General features: G+C 44.6%; 1 protein-coding gene and 1 pseudogene across 2 annotated transcripts in view; both read left to right on the top strand.

Moving 5' to 3' along the window:
* The window catches only part of TMEM117 (transmembrane protein 117), a 493,666-nt gene that overhangs the window by 167,340 nt on the left and 299,768 nt on the right, over positions 1–26,558 (top strand). The window lies entirely within an intron of this gene.
* LOC148538071 (uncharacterized) lies at positions 3,247–10,297 on the top strand (annotated as a pseudogene).

The following is a 26,558-nucleotide window of genomic DNA, read 5'->3' on the forward strand; positions in this document are numbered from 1 at the left end:
GCATTTGTCCCTTCTTGGGAAGAAGGGATGACTTCTGTCCTGCTGTGCTTTAAATAAATGAAATACATTTTGTATTACAAACAAAATGAATAAATAAACAATTAATTACAAACAATTATATAGCATAAAAATTGGCCAACTTCTCAATGCAATACAACTGCTTATGGGGTGTATATAGAAAATTGAAAACTAAATTCATCAAGAAATATGATCAAATAAAACCTTATGCCAGTCTGAATTTAAAAGTGTTAGATTGTATTTACAGTTGCTGTTGTCCCTATTTTTTTCACATTTTCTCCTTCTTTCACTAGGGGACACTGGAGCCTCAGTACAGTGGGTATAGAAGTGGGTTAACCAGGAGCTGCACCTTTTAATAAAAAAAAAATTAATGGTGGCTAGCTCCTCCCCCTCTATACCCCCCAGGTCAGTCTAAAATTGTGCCCTGGAAGCTGGACCTATGCTTGTTAAGGCACACTTTTTTTTTTACGAACTTCAATCAATACAATGAGGATACAGACAGACAGCCCACTGCCCCTGCCTATCTGCACCGCTGGAGCTGCCGGGGAGACCTCACCGCTACTGCCTGCGGTCTGCGCTGAGGTCTCCAGCTACAGAGACCTCAGTCTCTGGGGAGCCCTAGAAGAGCTGCATGCGGCGCACGTCGCGGGCTTTCCCCTAGCTTAAAACTCGCCGCTGGCAGCTATGGCAGCTTCAAGGTTAGTGCGTCCTAGCTTCCTGACTAGCAGAAGAGCCAGGACTAAAGGCTGGTACATAGTAAGAGCAGCATCCGCTAGCGCTGAAAATGCGCCATAGCGGAGGGGGCGGAGCCTAAGTCGGACTTCTGCTCCTGCCTCCCAGCAACCCCAGTGCTTCTACAGGACGCTGGGGGCCATTTTAGAAGCAGGGCTGCTCGTGGAGGCTGCACAAAACGGCTACAATAAGGCCAGTAAAAGGGTGTTTTTTCATGCTGTTTATAGCTCTATTAATTAGAGCTGCATAGGGTGCATAGCAATCTCTCTCTCTGCCCCCCTTTTCTACTGTGTGGTCTCTGTTTCTATCCTCTCACCTGCTGTGTGTGTGGTGTGTGTGACAGAGTGCTGCAGCATGGCTTCCAAGGGATCAAAAGCTGCAGAAAAATCCTCCTGCAAAAAATGTGCAGAGAAGTCCACACAAGAACAGTCTAACTCTTCTGTGCTGTGTGACAAGTATGTGTCTCAGCCTCAGGCTGCTGACACACCATCCCAACCGTTATGGTCTGATCAAATAACATCTTTTATGTCAAAACTGTCTGAAGAGCTTGAAGCAGCTCGCAGAGACAGGGAGGTGATCAGACAGAGATCACCTGAACCATATTGGGCACGTTTTATAGCCAAATCTGTGGAGGGACTTTCTAAAGTTATGTCCCAGGCCCCTCCTGCTGCCTTGTCATATAATGTCCCTAATAAGAGACTTATCCAAAATCCATTACATTGGGATGATTCGGATGATGAGGAGGTGCAGGAGCCAGAAGAGGGCGAGGTTCAAGAAGAGGTTCAGTTTCCTGATGAATCAGAACCTATATCTCAGTGCATAGATGCTTTAATCACTGCAGTACGCCAGGCCTTACATATAGAAGACTCAGAGGTGACTTCTAAACCATCTATTTTTGGTAAGAGATTTAGAGAGGCTGTCACTTTCCCAGCTTCAGAGGAGTTGGATGATATCCTGACCTCAGCGTGGAAACAAAGAAGTTTCAAATTTCTAAGAAGCTTTTATCTTTTTATCCATTTCCACCAGATAGTAGGAGATTATGCGAAACTCCCCCAGCAGCCTCAGTATCTCGTCTTTTTAAAAAAGACAGTTCTTCCTGTGCCTGGGGCTGCTTCCTTAAAGGAGTCCTCTGACAGAAAGCTGGAAAACACGCTAAAATCCATATATACAGTGGCAGGAGTATCACTGCATCCAGCACTGGTTAGCTGTTGGGTAAATAAGGCTGTCGAAGCCTGGGCTACACAGCTGGCAGAAGGTCTCAGGACCGGAACGCAGACTGAAGATCTTATTCAGCTGGCCGAACAGATTGCAGAATCAACCGCTTTCCTTGGGGAAGCTTCTAAGGACATATGTGGTCTTTCTGCTAGATCTTCGGCTTTAGCTATATTAGCCAGAAGAGCCCTTTGGCTGCGTCAATGGCACGCAGATGCAGAGTCCAAGAGAGCAGTAGAAGCTCTTCCTTTTACCGGGGTCGTTCTTTTCAGGACAGAGTTAGATAAGTGGATCTCACAGGCTACAGGTGGGAAATCCACTTACCTACCATCTGCGGCTCCTCCCCCTAGACGATCTACAGCAGGACCCTCCTTTCGGTCCTTTCGTGCCCCCGGTAGGTTTAGAGGACGCTCCAGAGGAGCTCCGGCCTTCCGTGGGTCTAGAGGCCGCGGTAGAACTGCGACATCCTCTACATCCGGGTCCCAGCAGGACAAAGCAGCAGCAGAACCCTCCACATGGCTCTCTCCCTTCTCAGTTTGGGGATCACAGGGTGGGAGCTCGTCTTCTACACTTCAGGGAAGTGTGGATCAAGTCTTGCCAGGACACCTGGGTCAGGGACATCATTACCTACGTTAAGTTGGACTTCAGAATAGAACCGCCTTCTCGTTTTTTCACAACCAGTTTACCACTGGCATCAGAAAAGCGAGTGGTTATTTTAGAAGCAATGCAGAAGCTGTTATTGTCCCGGGTGGTAGTGAATGTTCCGACCCATCAGAGAGGTCAGGGTTTTTATTCTGGCTTGTTTGTGGTGCGCAAGCCGGATGGCTTAATGAGACCCAATCTCAGAGATCTAAACCCTAATCTTCGAGCCTTCAAGTTCAAGATGGAGTCTCTCCAATCTGTTATAGCAGGACTCGAGAAGGACAAGTTTCTCGTGTCCCTAGACATAAAGGAGGCCTATCTTCACATCCCCATCTGGCCTTCTCATCAGGCATTTCTTCGATTTGCGGACCTAGACTCGCATTTGCAATTTCAGCCCTACTTTTCGGTCTTTCATCGGCACCAAGAGTGTTCACAAAGGTCATGGCAGTCATGATGGCCCTGCTGCGGCTTCAGGGGGTAGTCATTGTCCCATACTTAGACGACCTCCTGACCAAAGCCCCGTCAGTAGCTCAATTGTTAATAGATATTCAATTAACCCAAAATATTCTCTTGCAACACGGGTGGATTCTAAATTTCCAAAAATCCTCCCTGACTCCGACACAACGTCTGCTATTCCTGGGCATGATATTGGACACAGTGGAACAAAAGGTATTTTTGCCTCAGGGCAAGGTCTCCTCCATTCAAAACATGGTGCGCCTGATTTTGCGGCATCGCAGAGTGTCAGTACATCTCTGTATCCACCTGCTAGGGAAGATGGTGGCGACCTTCAAGTCGATTCAATATGCGAGATTTCATGCCTGCCCCTTTCAGTTGGACCTTCTTTCCCAGTGGTCTGGATCCCACCTCTTTCTGCACCAGCGAGTCCTCTTGTCTCCCCAGACGCGAACATCTCTCATTTGGAAAATACAAAGGGACTGCGCTATATCAATCACAGCAATAAAATATTTTCTGTATATAATTTATTGTAAATTGTAAACAAATTTAATTAATATCATAAGTACACATAATAATAAAAAGCATTGAAACAGAATGATTGCAATACAATGTGTGAGCAATTTCTTCCTAACAGGAAAGATATTAATGCTAATAAATATAAAAAAGAATGAAACCTCCAAGAAAAAATATTCAATACGTATTGCAGGGAGTAAAAAATATATATATATAAATATTCAATTGATACAATTATATCTGCTACGGAGGGTGGGTTTAAACAAGTGAAATAATGTCTCCATCAAAATGTAGTTTTGTGGTGATCACCAATGTTCCATATAGGGGAGCCACTTTTATTCACAGAATAAATAAGTTTTTGACACTGCAGTGTATAGATTGTATAAATTGGCTAAAAGAAGGTAAACAGCCGGCAACTTCTTTTATCCATGCTAAATACTAATAAATGTCATGAATGGTGATATCAGTGGATTGCTTACCACTTGAAATAGGTGTAATGATAGCACTGAAGTTATCCAGGGGTATTCAGCGTAGAAATCGCTGGTCAGTGCTGCGTGCTGGAAGCTCCTCTCAAAAGCTCAATGAGACCGGCGTCTCTATCTAGCCCAGAGCAGTGCACATCAGCCGCACAGAACCGTCGGGATGGCCGTTGCTTCTCCAATAGTCCTGAGAAAAGAACTGCATGTGAGTGGCTCCAACGCAGGTGTATTGAGTCCACCGTAGATGTATTAACGCAATAGCCAGGTGATGTATCCACAAACTTCCTGAGCAGGTCCCTGCAATCCTTAGGGTGTCCAGTAAATTATGAAGATTAAATGATCTCCCCAGCAGTCTCCTAACTAGTTTCTTTACTCCAGGTAATTTCATCAGAGGAAAATCTCTCATTTTGTGGTTGAATCCCTCGCACCTGCTGACAGGACGACGGTTCGCAGTATGGGATTGGATTCTCCTCACCACATACGCAAGTCTAAGAGGTTGGGGAGCAGTGACCCAGGGAAAACATTTTCATGGGCACTGGACTCAGAGGGAGGCAGGTCTGCCCATAAATATTCTAGAGTTCAGAGCAGTATTTTATGCTCTCCAGCTGGCGCATCCTCTGTTGCAGGGTCAGGCAATCCGAGTACAGTCGGACAATGCACAGCGGTCGCTTATATAAAAAGACAAGGCGGCACCAAAAGCCGAGCCACCATGAGGGAAGTAAGCAGAATCCTGCTTTGGGCAGAGGAATTCGCAGTGGCGATCTCTGCTGTTTTCATCCCAGGAGTGGAAAACTGGGAGGTCGATTATCTCAGTCGGCAGGACATTCATCCGGGGGAATGGTCGCTCAATCCTCAGGTATTTCACCAACTAACTCTCAGGTGGGGTCGTCCACAGGCCGATCTCATAACATCGAGGATGAACCACAAATTACCAATTTACTGTTCCCGGGCCAGGGACCCACAGGCAGCAGCAGTGGATGCACTGACAACTCCATGGAGGTTCCGCTACGTATACTTGTTCCCTCCTTTCCCGCTAATTCCTCGCTTCAGAGAATCAAACGCGAGAATGTCAGAGTGCTATTCATAGCACCAGATTGGCCCAGACGAGTGTGGTACTCGCAGATAAGGAATCTGTTGGTAGACGAGCCGTGGCCGCTTCCTCTACAAGACGACCTCCTTCTTCAGGGGCCGTCTATTTATCAAGAGTTAAGGCGGCTTCGTTTGATGGCATGGCTACTGAAAGGGCCGTTCTCAGAAAGAAAACAATCCCATCAAGTGTAATTCCTACCATGATTAGGGCTCGCAAGGAGGTTACGTCTCAACATTACGATCGGATATGGAAAGCGTATGTCACTTGGTGTGAACGACGCAATTCACCTCCATCAGTATTTAAGATATCACGTCTCCTTCTTTTCCTTCAGGCTGGTTTAACAGCAGGTCTTTGTCTGGGTTCCATAAAGGTACAGATATCCGCGTTATCCATTTTCTTTCAGAGGAAATTGGCCTTATTGCTGGATATCCAGACTTTTCTACAAGGAGTAGTCAGGCTTCAACCTCCTTTTGTGCCTCCTACGGCACCATGGGACTTAGACTTGGTATTGGCTTTTCTCCAGTCTGAAACCTTCGAGCCGTTACAGAGGGTGGAGATAAGGTACTTAACTTGGAAGGTGGTTCTCCTTTTGGCACTCGCCTCAGCGAGGCTTATGTCTGAATTGGGTGCTTTATCATGCCGCCCTCCTTATCTCATTTTCCACGAAGATAGGGCAGAATTACGTACACAAAAATCCTTCCTTCCAAAAGTAGTATCTGCCTTTCATATAAATCAACCAATTGTGGTCCCTGTGTTTAAGGATGAGTCTCCAGCTTCTAAATCCTTAGACGTAATCGGAGCGCTCCGGATTTATGTCGACAGGACTGCTTCGCTCCGTAAATCAGATGTTTTGTTTGTTCGGTTTGATTTGGCCCGACCAGGCTGGCCGGCTTCCAAACAAACTATTTCCAGATGAATATGTCTGACTATCAGACAGGCTTATTTGGTGGCTTCCAGACAACCACCGGCTTCCATTACAGTGCATTCCACGCGCTCGGTAGGACCTTCATGGGCGGCTGCTCGTGGTGTTTCTTTAAACCAGCTTTATCGAGCAGCCACTTGGTCCGGCAAGCACACATTTCTAAGATTCTACCACTTTGATACTTTTGCAGCCTTTGCTTCAGAGTTTGGCCGTGCAGTTTTGCAAGGTTCTCAGCGCTCTCCCACCCGGGATGTGAGCTCTGGGATGTCCCCATTGTACTGAGGCTCCAGTGTCCCCTAGTGGATAAAGGAGAAATTAGGATTTTGGTACAAACCGATAAATCCCTCTCTCCGATTCCACAGGGGACACTGGACACCCACTCTGCGCTGCTCTACCTGCAATTGGTACTCTTTTCTAGATTCGGATGGTTGTTTACGTTCCTGTTGTCTGATTGGAATGTCGGTTTGTCTTTTGTTAAACTTCTTTTTATATATGAATGCTGTGGCCTCTCTGTCTCCTTCTCCGTACTTTCCAGCTCTCCTCGGGCACAGTTGTTTAGACTGACCTGGGGGGGGGGGGGGGGGGGGGCGGTATAGAGGGGGAGGAGCTAGCCACCATTCAGTTTTTTTTATTAAAGGTGCCAGCTCCCGGTTAACCCACTTCTATACCCATTGTACTGAGGCTCCAGTGTCCCCTGTGGAATCGGAGAAAGGGATTTATTGGTAAGTACCAAAATCTTAATTTTTGAAATTAGTGCAACTATTCAACTATAGTTTATTCTACATGGATTTATTAACAGCGTAACATGCAGTGCCACCCTAGACTCAGATAAATAAGTGTTAGCAAAAGATTATGGACGGAAATAGCCTCAGAGTCTAGGGTGGCACTGCATGTTACGCTGCTAATAACTTCACAGTTTATTTTATTTAAAAAAAGAACTGTTGCACTACTATCAAAAAAAATTAAAAATATAGGGACTACATTGAGGCAAAGGAAACACTGACGCTTACTTAAAAGGGGAAATACACAAATGTCATACTACACTTTGGCCTATAACAAGGACAACAGTGGCTCTGGCATGTACCGAGTTGACCAAAGAATAGAGAAGAGAGATAGAAATGCCTGAAGTGGTGCACTAGGGTATCTAAAATATAACTTTTATTATTGCTTTTAATATTGTCTGTAAGACAAGAGGAGCAGCGAAAATTATTTTAAAACCATAAAGAAGTGATCAAAAGTAATGAATTCAGTGAATTAAAATATAGGCATAAACCCTGTCCATCCACACATTCATATATTGGATGGAGCTATTATATATAGCATTTATCCTTCATTCAACATGCTCAGTTATTGAACACAGGACTCTATTGCTTGCATTTATTTTGCAAGTGAGTACACATGTATTTTATTCACTGTGATTGGAAAAGGTAAATGCCAATCATAGATAGTAACTGTGATTATACACCAGACCATTCAGTTCTATTTGTACACAGATGAATAGAATTAGTAGTTATTGGGTGATATTATGTAATTGCTTTTATAATCACAGCAATCATATTACCATGTGTGTTTAAATATGGATCTGGTATCTCTCCTGTGTTGTTATGCTATATGTATTCCACTTGTAGTCAGTTCTTGTATTAAACTATATCATATTTAATATATAATATGACATTAATTTTGTTTTCACAGAAATGCTCATGGAAAATAAATATGCAGATTGGTGTTTGTTACACAGTGAGTCCTAATCTCCCTGCTTTACATTTGGTTATTAGCAGACCCTCCCAGGTGTCTGTAGAAAAGCAGTGAAGAGTTTACAGTTCAATAGTGCAGCATAAGTTGTAGTCTCTGTCTGTGCACACAAATACAAACAAACCCACTCGGGTATTCATTAGACAGCAGCAAAGAGACTGCTATAAATCATAGTTAGTGGTGACAGGGTATGCCTCAGACCTACGCAGCGTTTCGCTATAAAGCTTTTTCAAGGTGAAAAAGCTTTATAGCGAAACGCTGCGTTGGTCTATCTATGATTGGCATTTACCTTTTCCAATCACAGTGAATAAAATACATGTGTACTCACTTGCAAAATAATGCAAGCAATAGAGTCCTGTGTTCAATAACTGAGCATGTTGAATGAAGGATAAATGCTATATATAATAGCTCCATCCAATATATGAATGTGTGGATGGACAGGGTTTATGCCTATATTTTAATTCACTGAATTCATTACTTTTGTTCACTTCTTTATGGTTTTAAAATTATTTTCGCTGCTCCTCTTGTCTTACAGACAATATTAAAAGCAACAATAAAAGTTATATTTTAGATACCCTAGTGCACCACTTCAGGCATTTCTATCTCTCTTCTCTATTCTTTTGGTCTAATACCCATTGCCCGTGGTAGCAACCCCCAACCAACTATAATAAATATTGGGGGTCACCATTGTCCCTTACTGAGGGGTACAATGTATCTGTGGTATGACTAGATAACCCTTTTTATGTACTGAGTTGATGCAGCCCAAGAGTACCATATAGGAGTGTGTTAAACAGAAATAGGGATTACTCACACGCATCATTTATATTGGTTTCTATAAAGAGCCACTTTTGTCCCTATTTGAAAAAAACTTGCGTAGTCAGCGTTTATGTACGTCTGTATTTACTATCTCAAAACCCCGACACATTCCAAAGTATCACATTTTAGTTAGTCACTATGTTTGTCCTCTTTTGTGGGAATTACAGTTCCCACCATGGCCCTACCTGTGCGGAGTTTGTATATTCTCCCTGTGCTTGCATGGGTTTCCTCCAGGTGCTCCGGTTTCCTCCCACACTCCAAAAATATACTGTTAGGTTAATTGGCTCCCACCAAAAATGAACCCTAGTGTGTATGTGTGTGAGCATGTGGTAGGGAATATAGATTGTAAGTTCCACTGGGGCAGGGACTGATGTGAATGTCCAGATTTTCTCTGTAAAGCGCTGCGGAATATGTGTGCGCTATATAAATAACTGGTAATAAATAAAATAAATAAATTAGAGCAATTAATCATCTTTATTTTTGCATGCAGTGATATGGTAGCGGCGTAACATGTTCTAATTACTGATATAGCCTCTCTTTTACTACCGCTTATTTATCAATCTTTTGCTACAGCTTATTTATCAGTGTATAGACTGGCACTACATGTTACACCGCTACCATATCACTTCATGCAAAAATAACGATTATACCCCTTTCAGACAGAGAAAAAAACCCGGTAATTTTCCGGCTCTAGCAGGGTCGAACCGGGTTTTTTTTCTGTCTGAAAGGGTCAACACGGGACCTAATTCCCGGTACTTCGACCCAGGTATTTACCTGGGTTTTTCCTGGGTCTTACACGGGTTTGCGGCTGTCTGAAAGGCGCCGACCCGAGTTTTTCTACTCAGCGCATAGTAAACAGCGCTTATTGGCTGAGATGGCGGTGCACAGGCTGATTGGCTGAGCGGCTGGGTCAACCCTGATTGGCTGAGCGGGCGGGGCAGTGGCGCTGGCGTCTGATGTCACAAATGTGCTGCAGAAAAGGAGAGCGAGAGAGAGATAAGCATGGCACACTGGAAGGAAGAGGAGATCCGTGAGCTGCTGGCAGTCAGGGAAGGAGGAGATCCGCAAACAGATCAGTGACACAGTGAAGGATGCGATAGTCTGCACAAACATAGCTAAGGTCCTCACCTCAAGGGGCATTGTGCGGACCCAGCAGCAAGTAGTGAACAAACTGAAAGCTCTACGCAAATACTAGAACAAAGTTCACGACCATAACAGGCGGAAAAGTGGTGCTGCCAGAATGGAATGGGTTTACTACGATCAGTGTAATGAAGTCTTTGGCAATTCTGCACTGGTTAATCCCATTGCCATATCATCGTCTAGTTGTGCATCTTCACGAAGTGTTACCCAGGAGAACAGCCAATCCTGCCCAATGACACCACCAATACTCTTTTTGATGACATCACAGAGATAAGTGACACAGATCCGAAGGCTGCCATGGGAATCCCGGACACCTGTACACTTGAGGGTGTGGTTGAGGCGAGTGGGACGCCAACTCCTGCACAGACTGAGACTCCGACATTGCGCAGGAACAGTAAGTTACTATACAACCATTTATTAATTTTTTGGAATGTTAACATGTCCTGTATTGACTTGTCATTATAGTATGACTATGCTGATTTTACTATGCTGAAAACCAAACTCAATGTATCTGTTACAATGTGAAGCTAGTGTGCAGTAGGCCGCAAGCACATATACGTTGACATTACTGCTTTGATTTCATTTGTAAATGTATTTATTCTTTTCTTCTATTCCTAGTCTTTGAAGTACCAGAGCGGAAGAAAAACACTTCCAAGATGGAGCTAGCAACGCGCACAATGACCAGAATCCTGGTAAATCAGCTGCGAGATTCTGATGCTGAATTCCAGGCACAGGAGGATGCCCGACTCCAGCGCTTCTTTGACAATGAAAGCGAATTACAAAATTAATTTGTCAGTCAGCTTGTTGGTCTACACGAATGAATTTCATGTGAAAACAGAGAGGCACAGATGTCCTTCCTTAACGGTCTAGTGTCTAGGTTACACACTCCACAACCTTATGTAATGTATCCTCCTCAGTACTCTGAGGGTTCTGTTAGAAATTACCAACAGCATAGCAGAGGGCTACCACTTCTGCAAAGTAACCCCTCCAATCCACCTCATGCTACTCCACATGGCACAGTGCATAGTTATCCAGATGGCACAGGGAATAGTAATCCACATGTCACTGTACAGAGCAGTCCACATGTCAATACCAGTCCAGAGGGCACTGTGCATAATAGTCCTGACGGCACAGGAAATACTAATCAATATGGCACTGTGCATACTTATGCAGATGGCACGGGGATTAATACACAGAATGGCAGAATGCATAGTTATTCAGATGACACTCATCATAACACTCCACTTAGCACTATTGTCAGCACTGCCTACAGACAGTTGTAGACTTGTATGATGTTTTTACATTTTTGCTGTCTAGTTTATATTTATTTTTTGTTGAAGCTTGTTGTTTTTGACAATATTGTTTATCCTGCCGTTAACAGGCCTGGCAAGAGCTTAGGGCAATGTGTGGGTGCCCTTTAAGTCAGCTACGTGTATATATGGGGGTGTACATAATTTAGAATGTACACACATTACCTCCATTTGTTTTGTATAAAAAATTTGTATACTGCACATAACAGGCCAGTCGTGAGCTTTCTCCCATGTGTGGCCGCTGTATTACCAAATGTATACTGTATATGTGTCATTTCTAAGGTTGGCCCTGACACACAGTTCTAATAGTTGGGGTGCCTCCCCTATTATATTCTTCAGTTCCATGACAGCACAACCTATTTTTCTATTGTCTATATATATATATATATATATATATATATATATATATATATTTATTAGGGATGTGCAGGCTCGGATAGGTTCGAGTTTGCACGTGGAGTTCGGATTTTTCCCTCCAAAAAAACGGAACTCAGAACGAGGCAAAACGTCATCTTACATGGACGAACATCATCATTCCTGGTCTTTTGTCCAGGAATGATGATGTTCGTCCATGTAAGATGACGTTTTGCCTCGTTCTGAGTTCCGTTTTTTTGGAGGGAAAAATCCGAACTCCACGTGCAAACTCGAACCTATCCGAGCCTGCACATCCCTAATATATATATATATATATATATATATATATATATATATATATATATATATAATATTACACAATATTTAAATTGTCAAATGCATCAAGGCCATGTTGTTAATGGCTAATGCAAATTTGGTGAAAAATAAAAGATGCACTTTTAAAAAGGTAATACAGAAGGTGTTACATGTGACATAACAACATGTACATAACATGAGCCTTTCAAATAAAAAAAATTGATTGCAAAACAACACTTGTGTCCCCTATACTATGTCATTGTATGTAAGTGTCCAGTGCAATGCAGTGAGCAGTCACCACCCACTTTTCATGACCTCATCTCTGTGTGCCATAAAAGCAGTCCATTTATTATGACATACTGTATATTGCAGGGATAATTGTGAAAGGGGTCGACCCAGGAATTTCCCGGGAATTATGTGCAGTGTGAAAGGGGGTTAGGAGCAAATTCCTGGGTCCTTCCCGAGTTGAATGATACGGGAAAAACCCGGGTTTTGGGGATTTTTCTGTCTGAAAGTGGTATTATTAGTTAATCTAATTTCCAAAAAAGTAGGACAAAAATTAGGGACTACAGTGACTAAGTACAATGTGATACTTTTTACAGTCGGACTGTGTCAGGGGTTTTGAGATCGTAAATACGGACATAAATAAACGCTGACTACGCAAGGTTTTTTCAAATCCAGGACAACAGTGGCTCTCACTGACTTGATGCAGCGCAAGACTAATCCCTATAGAAGTGTGTTAAACAGAAATAGGGATTACTGTCACGCAGCGTTAATATGGGTTTCTATAAAGAGCCACTGTTGTCCCTATTTTAAAGAAACTTGTGTATTCAGTGTTGGTGCTATATAACTGTTATTTTCAACAGTAGTGATTATGTTGGGCAGATCTTTTCCAGCCATCATCAACGTCAGTTGTTTAACATTTTAAAGCATTAAGGCCCGTACTCAATTTGAGGCGAAAACCCGTTATTTTTGCCTGTTTCAATTATCCTCGTATTCAATTTAAAAGACTTTTTCATTGTGGGTGGTAGCAGCAGGTGCATTTTTGAAGATTTTTGAAAAATCACTTTAGGGATTGCACCCATTTTCATGTACCCCAAATTTGAAGGGCATTGTCCACTTTTGAAAAAAAAAAAAAATTTAAGTGCTATTCTTCACCATCTTCATCAAAGCCGCATTTATGCACCTGGCGTGGCTATTCCAGTTTTGCCGGTTACCATTTTTGTGTCCTTACAAATTAAATACGGGGAAAAGCGGGGACACACACGATACTTTTTCATCTGCAAAACAGGCGAATGAGGCAAAGTCCAGCAGGCGAAAATTCCGGACTTTTCGCCTCAAATTGAATAAGGGCCCTAGGGGTAAATTTACTAAAGCCACAGTTTTTAGAAGTGAGTTTTAGAAGTTGTTTGCCCATAACAGCCTATCAGAATCTACTTAACATTTAACTATCACCTTCTACAAGATAATAGCTAGAATCTGATTGATTGCTATGGGCAACATCACTTTTAATACTCACTTCTAAAAACTCTGGCTTTAGTAAATTTACCTCCTATTGTCTATATGTTTATGTGTGTGTGTGTGTGGTATTGTGATATAATTACTATACCTGGGTGGGACGATCTCCTCGATCCTGTCCTTGGGTTGTCCCCACCGCACTCCTCTCCCTCTGTCTTGACCCCTCTTTCTGTGACACCTGCCACTCGTCACTGTTGTCCGGGGACCCGTCAGAAGAGCTGGGTGAACGCGGTCTCTTCTCCCTCACCATTTCTTCAATACAAACCTATAACATAATAAAAAAATGAAAGTTAATATATAAAATATAGACAATATACTTGTGGAATATACATTAAAAAATATATATTGAATGCACAGAGAAAAAACAATTGCTTAGTTTAAAGAGTAGATGTGCTTTTTTTACCATTATTAACTCGTGAAAAAATTAAAGTTTGGTGTCCATATGTGGCAAAATCATCTATCTAGAGGTCTAATTAGCTAGTGGACTATGGGGGTGTAAGAGTACAAATTAAAATAAATTATATACACTAAGTGGGGGGTTGGGAGGAGTTAAACTTTGCATGCATTTTAAATAAACAGAAAGCAAATATACTACTGAAAGGAAAGGGGGTCTATTGAAGGACCAAAAAACAAAACAAAACATTTTTGCAGATGCAAATAATATTGGGGGGAGGGTCCTAAAGAGGTGCAGCACTGCCTAGGTGAGTGTATGGGTCAGTTTGCAAATAGTTTGCATGGGCATAAGGGGAAGAGGGACCTATAGGGGTGCTGTTAGGGACCAATAGGGGTGGCGTTTGGGTGCAGCACTGCCTGTGTGAGTGCATGGGCATAAAGGGGGATAGGGACCTATAGGGGTGGAGCACTGCCTGTGTGAGTGCATGGGTCTGGGTGCAATTACAGTAGTTTGCATGGGCATAAAGGGGCATAGGGACCTATAGGGGTACAGCACTGCCTGTGTGAGTGCATGGGTCTGGGTGCAATTACAGTAGTTTGCATGGGCATAAAGAGGCATAGGGACCTATAGGGGTACAGCACTGCCTGTGTGAGTGCATGGGTCTGGGTGCAATTACAGTAGTTTGTATGGGCTTAAAGGGGGATAAGGACCAATAGGGGTGGCATTGCCTGTGTGAGTGCGCTGAAACCTTCCTCCACGGACTGGCTCCTCTGCTCCCAGACTCTGTCTTCTCTCCTCTGGATCCTGGATTGCTGGTCACACTGGATGGTGCTGCTGCTGCCGCCTCTCTCGCTGACGTTCACCAAAAGGTGCCCTTGATAGCAAGCCAAATTGATCAGGGACACTGCACTCTCTCCACTCTGATCAAAATGGTGGATGACCAACAGCCAATCTCAGCCTTATGTACCCGGGTGAAAAAAGGCGCCAAAGCGCCGATAAGTTTACACCCCCGGCGAAATCCCCTCCTCCGGATTCGCTTCATTGGCCACTTTCCGCGTGTGTGGGAGTTTCGCCTCTTTCAAATTGAATAAGGCGGAAACTGACCAGGCGAAAACTTATCGCAACACGTGATGATGGTGAAAATGGGATTGAATACGGGCCTGAGTCTGAACTGTAAACAAAGTGCTACAACAGATATAGCTGCACACAGATATACAAGTGCCTCATATGAAATTAATCCGTGTAGTCTCGTGAAGCAGATTGTCACATCCAATTGCGACTAAGATGCATTTTTGAGTAAAAGGCGCTTGACAAAGTAGTCACACTTTTTACTCTACCATTTTCATCTACTGCAAATGCCTGTTAACCAGTCCTCTAGCTATCAAATGGCTAACCAAATCATACAAGCAAATGGTCACGATCATCATACCCAGCAAGTATAGCCCTCTGCTAATATGAGGGTGATTATTCCAAGACTGGGAATAGGAGTATATACTCTGTAAGGTGTACAGAAGGCATATTTTCCCTGTGACGAGGAGAAAAGTATTCCACAAATTCTCCCCAATTGCTAGTTACACATTGCACAATTAAATGTCCCGTTGCTGGACATCTATTATACAGATTCCCCTATTTCTAGCTATTATGTTGTTCAGACTTGTCAGAAACAAATACCTTTTTCTGTGGTTTTCTGCCACCTAGTTGGCTGCATTACATTCCAGGCATGAGTGTCACGATCCTAATACAGTTCAAATGTACACTTCATGTGCAAAATGTAATAGGGTGAGAGTTTAGCAGTAACCTCTCACACTATTATATTGGTCGAGTTTTATCTTCAAATTGGAAAAACATCTGGATGAGCGTTTAAATCGTGAGTTTTTTAGTCTGAAAAATATGCGAGTTTGCATGTTCTCGGACTGTATTACATTAGCCGAGTTTAAAAAGTGTGAGAAAACGCTCAAATTTTCTAAACTCCCACCCTGTTACATTTAGGGGCCTATGTATCAAAGCCGGGAGAGAGATAAAATTGTGAGCGATAAAGTGCTAACCAATCGGCTTCCAATTTACATTTTGCAGGCTGTTTTTTAAAAATGATAGTTAGGAGCTGAGTTGTTGGTGATTTATTTGTTACAATTTTCTCTCTATCTCAGCTTTGATACACTGGCCCCTTAGCCCCATATCTTCTCTCGTGTGAGGTATAACTTGAAGTCCTATTGTTTAAGGCAGTGGTTCCCAAACCTTTTGAATTGGGTTGCCCTAGAATATCAGTATTATTTTCATGGCACCCCTTAGCCAAAAGTTTGTTATTGAGAGATTCTGAATTTTTTTTAGTGAAGTAGTAAAGTGAAGTAAATTGTGCTGACCTGTCATCCTTAGGGTCAGTTATGTGGTGATGGACAGTTTTGCACTTCGGTTTGTCCACATATTTACATTACATTGACAATAAAGAATTTGATTTGGTGCTGGACCACCAACCTGAGGCACCCCTGCAAGTGTCCCGAGGCATCCCAGGTCGCGACACACAGTTTGGGAACCACTGGTTTAAGGCCTTTTAATTTTTTTAATTTATTATTTTTTTAATAATGTTGACCAATAGCTGCTGTGTAAGTCGAGAAATTTTTCAAACCTTAAGCATGTTGATGGTAATACCATACTTAATCCGCATCTAAGCTTGTTACTGCTCATCGGAAGAACATTAAATTGGCTTTAAATTCAGCATCAGTTCTGTGGGTTGAAGTGATATGGTTACATATTCCCCTGTAAATATAGCCACATACCCAAACTATTTTGTAATATTCTAGCTCAAATGTCTAAATGTAAATGTTTAACAGACAACCTTTGCATTAGGGACATAACATCAATGCTTAAGGTTAACATATTAAATGAAGATTTGCAGACTTTTTTTTTATAGATTTTTTATTTTTGAGGTTCTCTGTATAGGAGACTATTAGTAGAGATGTCTCTTCCCACTTTCTGAGAGAACATGTTCCCAACACTATTGCAGAGTGATTAAGACTCCCAATTCAGATAAGATCCCAAGATGCCTCTGTACATGAAAGCAGGAGCCGCAAACTGCTATATTGTGGAGTTTGCCTCTTTCAAACTGTAGTTATGAGACCGGCGGACGCATGGCCGCTGGTCTCAATACCGACAGTGTAATCCCGGCAAGGGATCTAACATAGGCGTTAAAATACCGACGCCTATGTTATTCCCGACGCTGGAACTCCGACAGGGCACCGGACTGTCCGTCCAACGCTGGGATTAAGTATCCACGTAGGGACCCCCAGGGGGACTCAGGGTTAGGCACCCCCCTGGGGAGGGTTAGGGTTAGGCTAGGGGAGTTTAGGCACCCCCCCCCCTCCCCGGGAGGGTTAGGTTTAGGGTGCGGGCAGGGGGGTTAGGATTAGGCACTGACAGGGGGAGGTAAGGGTTAGGCACTAAGGGGGAAGGTTAGGGTTAGGCACCCCTAAAGGTGGGTTAGGGTTGGGGGGAGAGGGTTAGGAATAGTAAACTTGCCTCTGCTGTCGGGATCTCCTCTATCGGGCTGCCGGCGTCGGAATTTGAACCGCCGGGCTCACGTCCAGCGGTCAAACCTACTGATTCCCTTTCAAACATCTTAACTTCCGTGTGAAAACGGACCTTCTAGAGACAAAGCAGTATCTGGCACTAGGGGCTTTTTAACACCTGTTACCTGATTGTTTCTGGGTCACACTAATATGGACTATAGTCATAGAAAGTCTGTCGTGATTAAAATGGGTTGGGTATGGGATCCCGAATGCCAGAATACCGACAGCAGCATCGAAAAGTTCAAAATCCCAACGAGTTTTGGCATTTAACCCAAATATTAACCTTTACCCTAGCCCACTCCTCCCACAGCGTAACCCACCCCTTCCGAAGCCAATCCCTAACAGTCCCCTCCCCCAGCCTAACCCTAATACTTACCATCAGAATCTGTCGGTATTGTGACCTGACTACATTCCGTTAAAATAGACTGAAGGTCTTTGATGTTACCTGAATAATTATCACCACGGAATGTTGCAACTTGTATTTTTATATGACTTGATGCAATAAATGTTCTGAATATTTATAAGCCTTTCTATCATAGTATTTAAGTGCTATTATTATATTACAGTTGAATATGTTCAATTATGTTTATTCTGACTTCATTTCTACTTAGTGTTTATTTATGTGGGCATTTTACATGATCTGGTATAGAACTGCTGCAAAGCAGTATTCCATATTATATTATTTATTGTTCTGTTGGCTAACTGAAGGGGTACTTTTCAATGCTATTTTGCACAATAACACCTTTAAAACAAATACTTTTGGGGGATACCTGCAAAAATTAAGCATCCCCAATATGTAAGAAGGGGGACCGCAGCCGATATCTCTGATAATGTGTGAAATGTGCCAAGCTCAGACATTAATTATTATAGCCCATGGCTTACATAATGCAATTTATTTTCTGTACTGTCTGCTTGCAGATGTGCTGATGGCCGCAGTAGTGTGGCTTGGGTCAGAACCTGGAAGTACAGTGATTGCATATGCGATCACTATACTGCTTACCTATCGTCCAGACGTGCTCTTATCAGAGTCTCTGTCCCGGCAACTATGCCAATACATCTAGATTCCGTATTGCCACATATTGCAGCTAGAAGAAATTTTTCATTTTCACGGACAACTATTAATAAATAGGCCATAAGACTTGTTATAGCAACTCAGCACCAGGTCTTTCTTTTTTTGTTTCAAGTTTAGGTTTCCTATTAAATCTCATAAATATTGACTGTTTGCATTGCTTTTCATGAAGCACAAACTTTGCAAACCATGAAGACCCCCAAAGTTTATCTTGCACATCATTAAACATGATTAACTACAAACCCTGCTTAGTTTGTTCTTTTTCTTTTTTCCCCTGAACTACTATCATGTAGTACGATGTTTAAATAAAGGAAACTACATGCACTTAATGATGATCAGTAGTAGTAAATCAATACACTACATACCTGTCAACATCAGGGAGTTTCTGCAGCACCCTGGAGGTGTAGCTGTGTCATAGTGGGCATGGCCATGTGGACACGTCTAGAACTTCTAAAGTGATAGACAGCCAGAAACACCATTCTGTTGCTGCACTCATTGGTTGGACATCTCTTGAGATGCATACAACATATTAACACCAATGTTGAATTTTCGGAAAGCTTTGTTTACGGTCAGAGGGCCTGATTCAGACCCACTCGCAAGCGCACAGCGCTCGCAAGCGTGTCGATGGTACCCCACTGGGCATGCGCCACCTCCGCTGTGCGCATGCACGAGACCCGCTGAGCGACTGAATTTCAGTCACTGCGGGTCTCGCTACAAGACGGGATGGCTGTCGATGGTGAGTGACAGCTCGCCCCATTTTGTAGGCGGGGAGGGGGGGTGGCTGCACAAACGCAGGCGTTCCTTTAGGATCGCCTGGTGTTTGTGGGTGGCCCTACTGACATCACTCGTGATGTCAGTAGTGGACTTCCTGCTCTATTAGGGCAGGGAGTCCACTCGGGCTTGCGAGAGCTGAGACCCTACCACAGGGTCTCCTCGCAAGCCCGATGGTCGCGATAATCGCGACGGGCTCAAGGCCGCTCGCAAAAGCTGTGGGTGGTGACACAGCTTAGCGAGCGACCTGAAGGAAAAAAAACAAAAACCCGCCCTTATTCAGAGCAAGCGCTCGCCAGCAGCGAGCGGCTCTGAATCAGGCCCAGAGTGCAGTATGGATCAAGTTTAAAATGAGTCCCAATGGGGCTTAAGGTTTTGTAGTAAGCATGAAGGAAGATGAACTACAAGGTGTTTTTCTGTGCTTTGCCCCTTTAACATGCTGGTGGAATCCCCCTGTAAGATTTTCATCTAGATTGTGGGTTCTGGTCGGCCTATCGTAATAGTTTGGGGGAGGAGTTTGTGGTTTGACTGTTGCTGCCTCTTTGTTGCAGTTTACCCTCCCTTCCCCACTATTTGCCTGTGGTTTGTGTGTGGCGGTAAAGAACGGTATGTGAATTGTTAAGGATTACTTTGTGTAGTGGGTGCGCTCTCCGGCTTACGATGCACGCTATATAGGTCGATTGTCCTGGACAGGAAATGGGAACACCAGCTGGACAGGTGGTTTTATTATTTGGAGAGTGGAACATCAATGTTTGGTTTGTGTGGTTGTGTTTGTCATGTCTGTTTTTTAAATGATGCCACCAATTTACGTCATAAATTGGTCAATAAAATTTGACATTCATTTTAAAATGCCAGCTCTGCTGTCTGTGTCATCATTTTGTTAGTATTTGGTACAGAGCCTTCACTATACATTTTGGTGCGCAGTGCCGGACAGAGCATCAGTGCGCCTCCCCCATTTTTTTTTTAAATAGGGACATTTGTTGCGTTCTATAGACGCACACCCAAAAATGCTCCCAGAGATGATGGGCTGCCCCCCAGGCTTTCCCCTGCACTAATCCCTCTATACAGCCTGTATATCCCCTGTACCCCATATACAGCCTAGCACAGGAGACACTGATTTCACTCCACCTTCCAAACGCCCATCCACAGCATTACTGTCCTCCTGTATCCCCCTAATCACTATATACAGCCTGCATCTCCCCCTTGTACCCCTTACACAGCCTTCATCTTCTGTATGTGAGTGTATGTATGTTAATAATATATATATATATATATATATATATATATATATATATATATATTGTGACCCAGTCAGATTAGGGGTCCCTCTCCTGGGTAGAGGACTCCTTCCTTACACACACACACAGCAGCCGGGAAACAGTACGCCAGACTGGATTCGAGTACAAGCTGGTCGGCGCCAGTCTTTATTTGCAAAACAGAAATAACATAAAGAAAACATAAACATAAATCCTAGCCCTGTCGGGGCACTAACTTCACAGGTAGTTCCCTCACTACCAGAACCTGGCAGGGCCTAATGCCCTCACCAGCAACCAAGGCACAGCACTCACAGTTAGGTTTTCACAGTGTCTCTGAGCAAACTCCCTGTCTGCTCTCCCAGGTGAGACAATCAGCCCTCAACACACTAGGCTTATATTGGCCACTCAGGTGGAAACCCTAACAAGTCTGTTACCAGGCTGCGAGAACCAAAACCTGGAGTGGCCGTGGGTGGAGCCCTCCCTCTTCTCTCACCCACAACCCCTAGGTCCCAAACCGGCTTTTCAAAAAGTCGAAACTCAAGCCTGCTACACTGCAGACTTTCTCCTGGGGATTTAAAACACATGAGACAGGAATCTGGGATAAATGTCCCTGTCACAGACCACTTTACCAGTGATCCTATCACATATCCCCCCCCTTTGTTTCGACCTATCGGGCGGAACAACTGAAGCCCCCAAACAATGACCGCGTGACAACGCGTCTGCTTTAGACAACAGGCCCCTAACGCCCACTTTATGGCCAACGCCTCCTTCTCCACTGTGGCATCGGGTAGGCATCGAATTTTGAAACCCTGTTCAACTTTCGGAAGTCATTGCAGAAACGCACACTCCCGTCGGGCTTTGGAATCAACACAATGGGACTTGACCATTCACTATGTGATACTTCAATAACCCCTAACTCTAGCATATTTTTAATTTCTTTCGACACCGATTCTCTTGGTGCTTCTGGTAACCTATAGGGCTTTAGATTAACTTTAACCCCTGGATCAGTGATGATGTCATGTTTAACGACCGAGGTTTTCCCAGGTACGTCAGAGAACAGCACCCTATTTCTGACCAGAAACTCCTTGACCTCTCGTTGTTGAATTGCCGACAGGGTTTTTGCCACTGTCACTTCGGGAACTAAGGGCCCTGGATTTACTGGAGGGGCTCGGACGGCCGACAGTACCGTTCTATCTTTCCAGGGCTTTAACAGATTTATATGGTATATCTGTTCCGGCTTTCTTTTCCCCGGCTGGTAAACTTTGTAATTGACCTGTCCCACTCTTTCTAAGATTTCAAAGGGCCCTTGCCATTTAGCCAAAAGTTTATTTTCCACAGTGGGAACCAACACTAACACTCTGTCCCCAGGAGCAAAGCTGCGTAACCGAGCATTGCGGTTGTATACCCTCTGCCGTGCCTGTTGAGCCGGTTCCAGGTGCTCTCTTACTATCGGCACCTCTATAATAGGCACTGGAAGTAGTGGACCCTTAAAATGTGGCCTGGGAGCATGATACTGACACTCAGGGCAGGATGCGCAAAAGTCAGACACCTCTTTATGAAGCCCGGGCCAGAAAAACCTCTGCATTATTCGCTCAGTGGTTTTCTCTACCCCTAGATGGCCTGCCGTTATATGACCATGGGCCAGATCCAACACTGTTCTTCTGTAGGCTTTGGGAACTATTAGTTGTTCCACAATATCTTCCCCCTTCTTAGTCACCTGATATAACAAATCCTGACACATTGCCATGTGGGGATAGGACAAAGGACTATCAGGGTCTACAGGTTTACCATCAACTACTTTTACATTCTCCCTGGCTTTTACCAAAGTAGGGTCATTCAACTGCAAAGACCTCTCTTCTGACCTCTAAATCAGGCAGACGATCACCTGGCCCAACAACACGTCCCACCTCAATGGGAGGCACATCAGTTGGCGGGCCACCGTCACGCTCCGCGTTCTCTAGTTCGCCAATCATAGTAGTAAAAGGGAATAACTCTGACTCAGAAGAAACTCCCTCCTCCACTACATCGACAACCTTCTCAAATGGATCGGGGGTGTTCACTTCTGGAACAAAACTGCTTTCCCACAACTTCCAGAAGTGAGCAAAGTCTTTCCCCAATATTGCATCGTACATCAGACCAGGCACCAAACCCACAGAAACTATAGCAGAACCACATGGTGTCTCGATGTTCACCTCGGCAGTAACATAATATCGAGCATCCCCATGTATGCAGGTCACACCAACAGATTTTTCCCCTTACGCCTCAAAGGGTTCACCAGCTCAGCTTTTATAAGTGTCACCAAGCTATCAGAGTCTAACAGTGCCTCTACTCGGTTGCCATCTACAGTGAGTACACACATGTGCTTATCAGTCACAGCCTGCCGGTCAGCCGTACAGGCTGTCTGTGCAAAGAAAGACCCCCTGCGGTAGACATGAGCAGTATCACATTGCATAGGTTCAGTTGTAAGTGAACAATTAGCGGAAATATGGCCGAAGTCACCACACCGGAAACACTGAATCATATTAATGTCTAGTCGTTTACGGGGCAAGAACCTTCATGGCCTGGCAGGCTTGTCTCCAGGTTCTACACCCTCAATCTTAGATACATTCCACCGCCCAGCACCCTTCTCCCCTGGAACAGTCTTACTAGTGTCTGTCCGAGTTCGCCGGTGCGCCATCGGGGCTCGGTGGGGCATACTCATCAGCTCCTCAGCCGCCACGTACCTCTCCACCAGCTCGACCAACTGGTCCGCGGACTTAGGGTCAGGCATGGCTCACCCACTTGCGCAGAGTCACAGGTAACGATCGCAGGTACCGGTCCATCACGACCCTTTCCACGATCTGTGGTCCCGTCAGCGTCTCGGGCTGTAGCCATTTTGAGGACAGATGGACGAGGTCATGCATCTGTGAACGTGGAGGCTTGTCCATATGGAACTCCCAGCGGTGGACCCGTTGGGCACGAACAAAGGAGGTGACTCCCAAGCGAGTTAGGATCTCCTGTTTTAGTTTTTTATAGTCCTTGGCATCAGCCAGGCATAAGTCGAAATAGGCCTTTTGTGGCTCCCCAGACAAAAAAGGTGCCACCAGACTTGCCCACTGCTCCTTGGGCCAACTCTCCCTTTCGGCCATTCTTTCAAATGCGGCGAGATAGGCCTCCACATCATCGCCCGAAGTCATCTTTTGGAGGAAGTGACTGGCTCGTACGGAGTGAGTGAGTGGGGGTGGGAGGACCAGTATTAACATCGCTGGGTCGGGCGACCAGGTGCTGTATCACCTCTTTTATGGCCTGGCTGTTTTCCTCAATGGAGACCTGTTGAAGTCTGTTAGTCTCCTGCTGAGCTGCTGTAGCTTCCTGCTGAGCCCTGGTAGATTCCTGCTGAGCTGCTCTAGCTTGGAGCAAGGCCTTAATAATGTCCTCCATTTTGTCCTGGGGTGTAGGTTGGAAGCTGAACCTTGCCTCTCTGAGCATTGGCTGACGCCTCCTCTATGGGACTCCAAGGACACAGTGTTATTTCCACACTCACAAATTGGGTGTCTGTACCTTTAATTTTTAAATGGAAAGTTTTCCTCTTGCTGCAACTTCAGTGTGTGTGGTGCCCGCATTCTCCACCATATTGTGACCCAGTCAGATTAGGGGTCCCTCTCCTGGGTAGAGGACTCCTTCCTTACACACACACACAGCAGCCGGGAAACAGTACGCCAGACTGGATTCGAGTACAAGCTGGTCGGCGCCAGTCTTTATTGTGCAAAACAGAAATAACATAAAGAAAACATAAACATAAATCCTAGCCCTGTCGGGGCACTAACTTCACAGGTAGTTCCCTCACTACCAGAACCTGGCAGGGCCTAATGCCCTCACCAGCAACCAAGGCACAGCACAGCACTCACAGTTAGGTTTTCACAGTGTCTCTGAGCAAACTCCCTGTCTGCTCTCCCAGGTGAGACAATCAGCCCTCAACACACTAGGCTTATATTGGCCACTCAGGTGGAAACCCTAACAAGCCTGTTACCAGGCTGCGAGAACCAAAACCTGGAGTGGCCGTGGGTGGAGCCCTCCCTCTTCTCTCACCCACAACCCCTAGGTCCCAAACCGGCTTTTCAAAAAGCCGAAACTCAAGCCTGCTACACTGCAGACTTTCTCCTGGGGATTTAAAACACATGAGACAGGAATCTGGGATAAATGTCCCTGTCACAGACCACTTTACCAGTAATCCTATCACAATATATATATATATATATATATATATATATAATAATAATCACCCTCCATATATGTGTCTATTAGGTGCACCTCCACAATGCATGCATCACAGGTTGAAGGCAGTAACAGAGAGCTGATGTGATGGGGAGCGCTGGGATCTATAGAGAATTAGATGGATCTGCCCGAGGGTGCACCATCCTTGGGCAACACACTGGTTGTGGCAGGATAATGCACTGTGTGCAGGACAGGCTGAGTGCCCAAGAGCTTGTGGTGCACTGCTTGCTGGGAGTTGTAGTCTGATGGGATCGCTGCACTATTAAGTAAGCCAGCCTCAGCAACTACAAATCCCAAGGGGCCGTACTTGCTGGTTATAAGCAATCTGGATGGCTGTCCCTCCATGGCTACAAAGCAGCCTGGAGATGAAGTGGTGAAAAGCCAGGTGCACTGCTAGCATAAATCGCAGCGGAGCGCCCAGCATTATAGTTTGCAGTGGCGGGTTAGGTTGGTGGGTTTCGGCCTTGGGGCAGTGATAGTGCCACCCACAGAATCCTGCACTCTGGGCCTGATTCAGACCCGGTCGCTAAGCTGCGCTCGCTAGGGGTGATTATCGCACATCTGCGCATGCTTGAACCAGTCACTGCGGCCAGGAATCGTGCGCTCGTAGTACACAGACTGGACGCTACTTTGAGTGACAGCGCCGTTTGTGGGTGGTGACGGGTAGGTGCCTGTGAACGGGGGAGTGGATGTGCGAATGCAGGCGTATCTGAGCGTCAAAACGAAGTTTAATGGGTGTGCATAATTAGCAAAGTAGCGTCATTGAACATGTCACCTGGTTGTTTTTTTGCCCGAATTGATCGCAGTGCTTGCCGTGAGGAAGGGGTTTCCTCAAGTGCTGCGTGCATTTCCGATGGGTGTCGATGTTCCCAATTAAACACACACTTCCTGGAGATGACGTTCTAAGAGGTGAGCGGCTTTATACTCCAGCGTACGCTTACTGCCGTCGCCCTCTAAAATATAGAGGGCGTCCTTAAGCCAGACAGTGCGATCGTGGGATTTGCATACCCGGCCCCTTTTGGCAGCGAGCGAGCGCAGCTTAGCTACCGGGTCTGAATCAGGCCCTCTGTGCGGTGGTACTGGTTGCCCACTCGTACTTACGGCCCTGATTTGGTTTGTGGTTGATTCAGTGATGCAGGTAACATTGGGTAAATGTACAGGGTACACAGTTAGCGAGTTTATGGTATATACAGTACTGTGCAAAAGTTGTATGCAGGTGTGTGAAAACTGCTGCAAAATAAGAATGCTTTCAAAAATAGAAGTGTTAATAGTTTATTTTTGTCAATTAACAAAATGCAAAGTTAATGAACAGAAGAGAAATCTAAATCAAATCAGTATTTGGTGTGACCAACCTTTGCCTTCAAAACAACATCAAATCTTCTAGGTACACTTGACAAAGTCAGGGATTTTGTAGGATTATAGTCAGGTGTATGATTAACCTATCATACCAAACAGGTGATACAGTAACACAGTTTTGAGGTTGTTCCAAACCTCTTGGAGAACTAAACACAGATCTTCTGTGGATGTAGACTTGCTCAAATCCTTCTGTCTCTTCATGTAATCTCAGACAGACTCAGATGTTGAGATCAGGGCTTTTTTTTTTTCTAATCTATGGACATTTACTGCCACATTGCAGAGGTTATGTGAAAATGTAATTTTAGTTTTGAGGGTAAAGTGATATTGTAGCTGTCTTTATTACATACTAGCTGGGATACCCGGCGTTGCTCGGGTTGAAGACTGGACCCTGAAGCTCGCCTGCAGCCATTATTTGTTTACATTGTCCTTGTCTATAACCCAGTGGTTCTGAACCTGTGTGCCATGGCACCCTGGAGTGCCTCGGGACACTTGCAGGGGTGCCTCAGGATGGTGGTCCAGCATCAAATTATTTATGGTCAATGTAATGTAAATATGTAACAAACAGAAGCACAAACCTGTCCAATAACCAAACCTAAGGATGACAGATGAGCACCATTTACTTCACT

Source organism: Taudactylus pleione, unplaced genomic scaffold, assembly GCF_031769625.1.
Source record: "Taudactylus pleione unplaced genomic scaffold, aTauple2 ptg000041l, whole genome shotgun sequence".
NCBI lineage: Eukaryota > Metazoa > Chordata > Amphibia > Anura > Myobatrachidae > Taudactylus > Taudactylus pleione.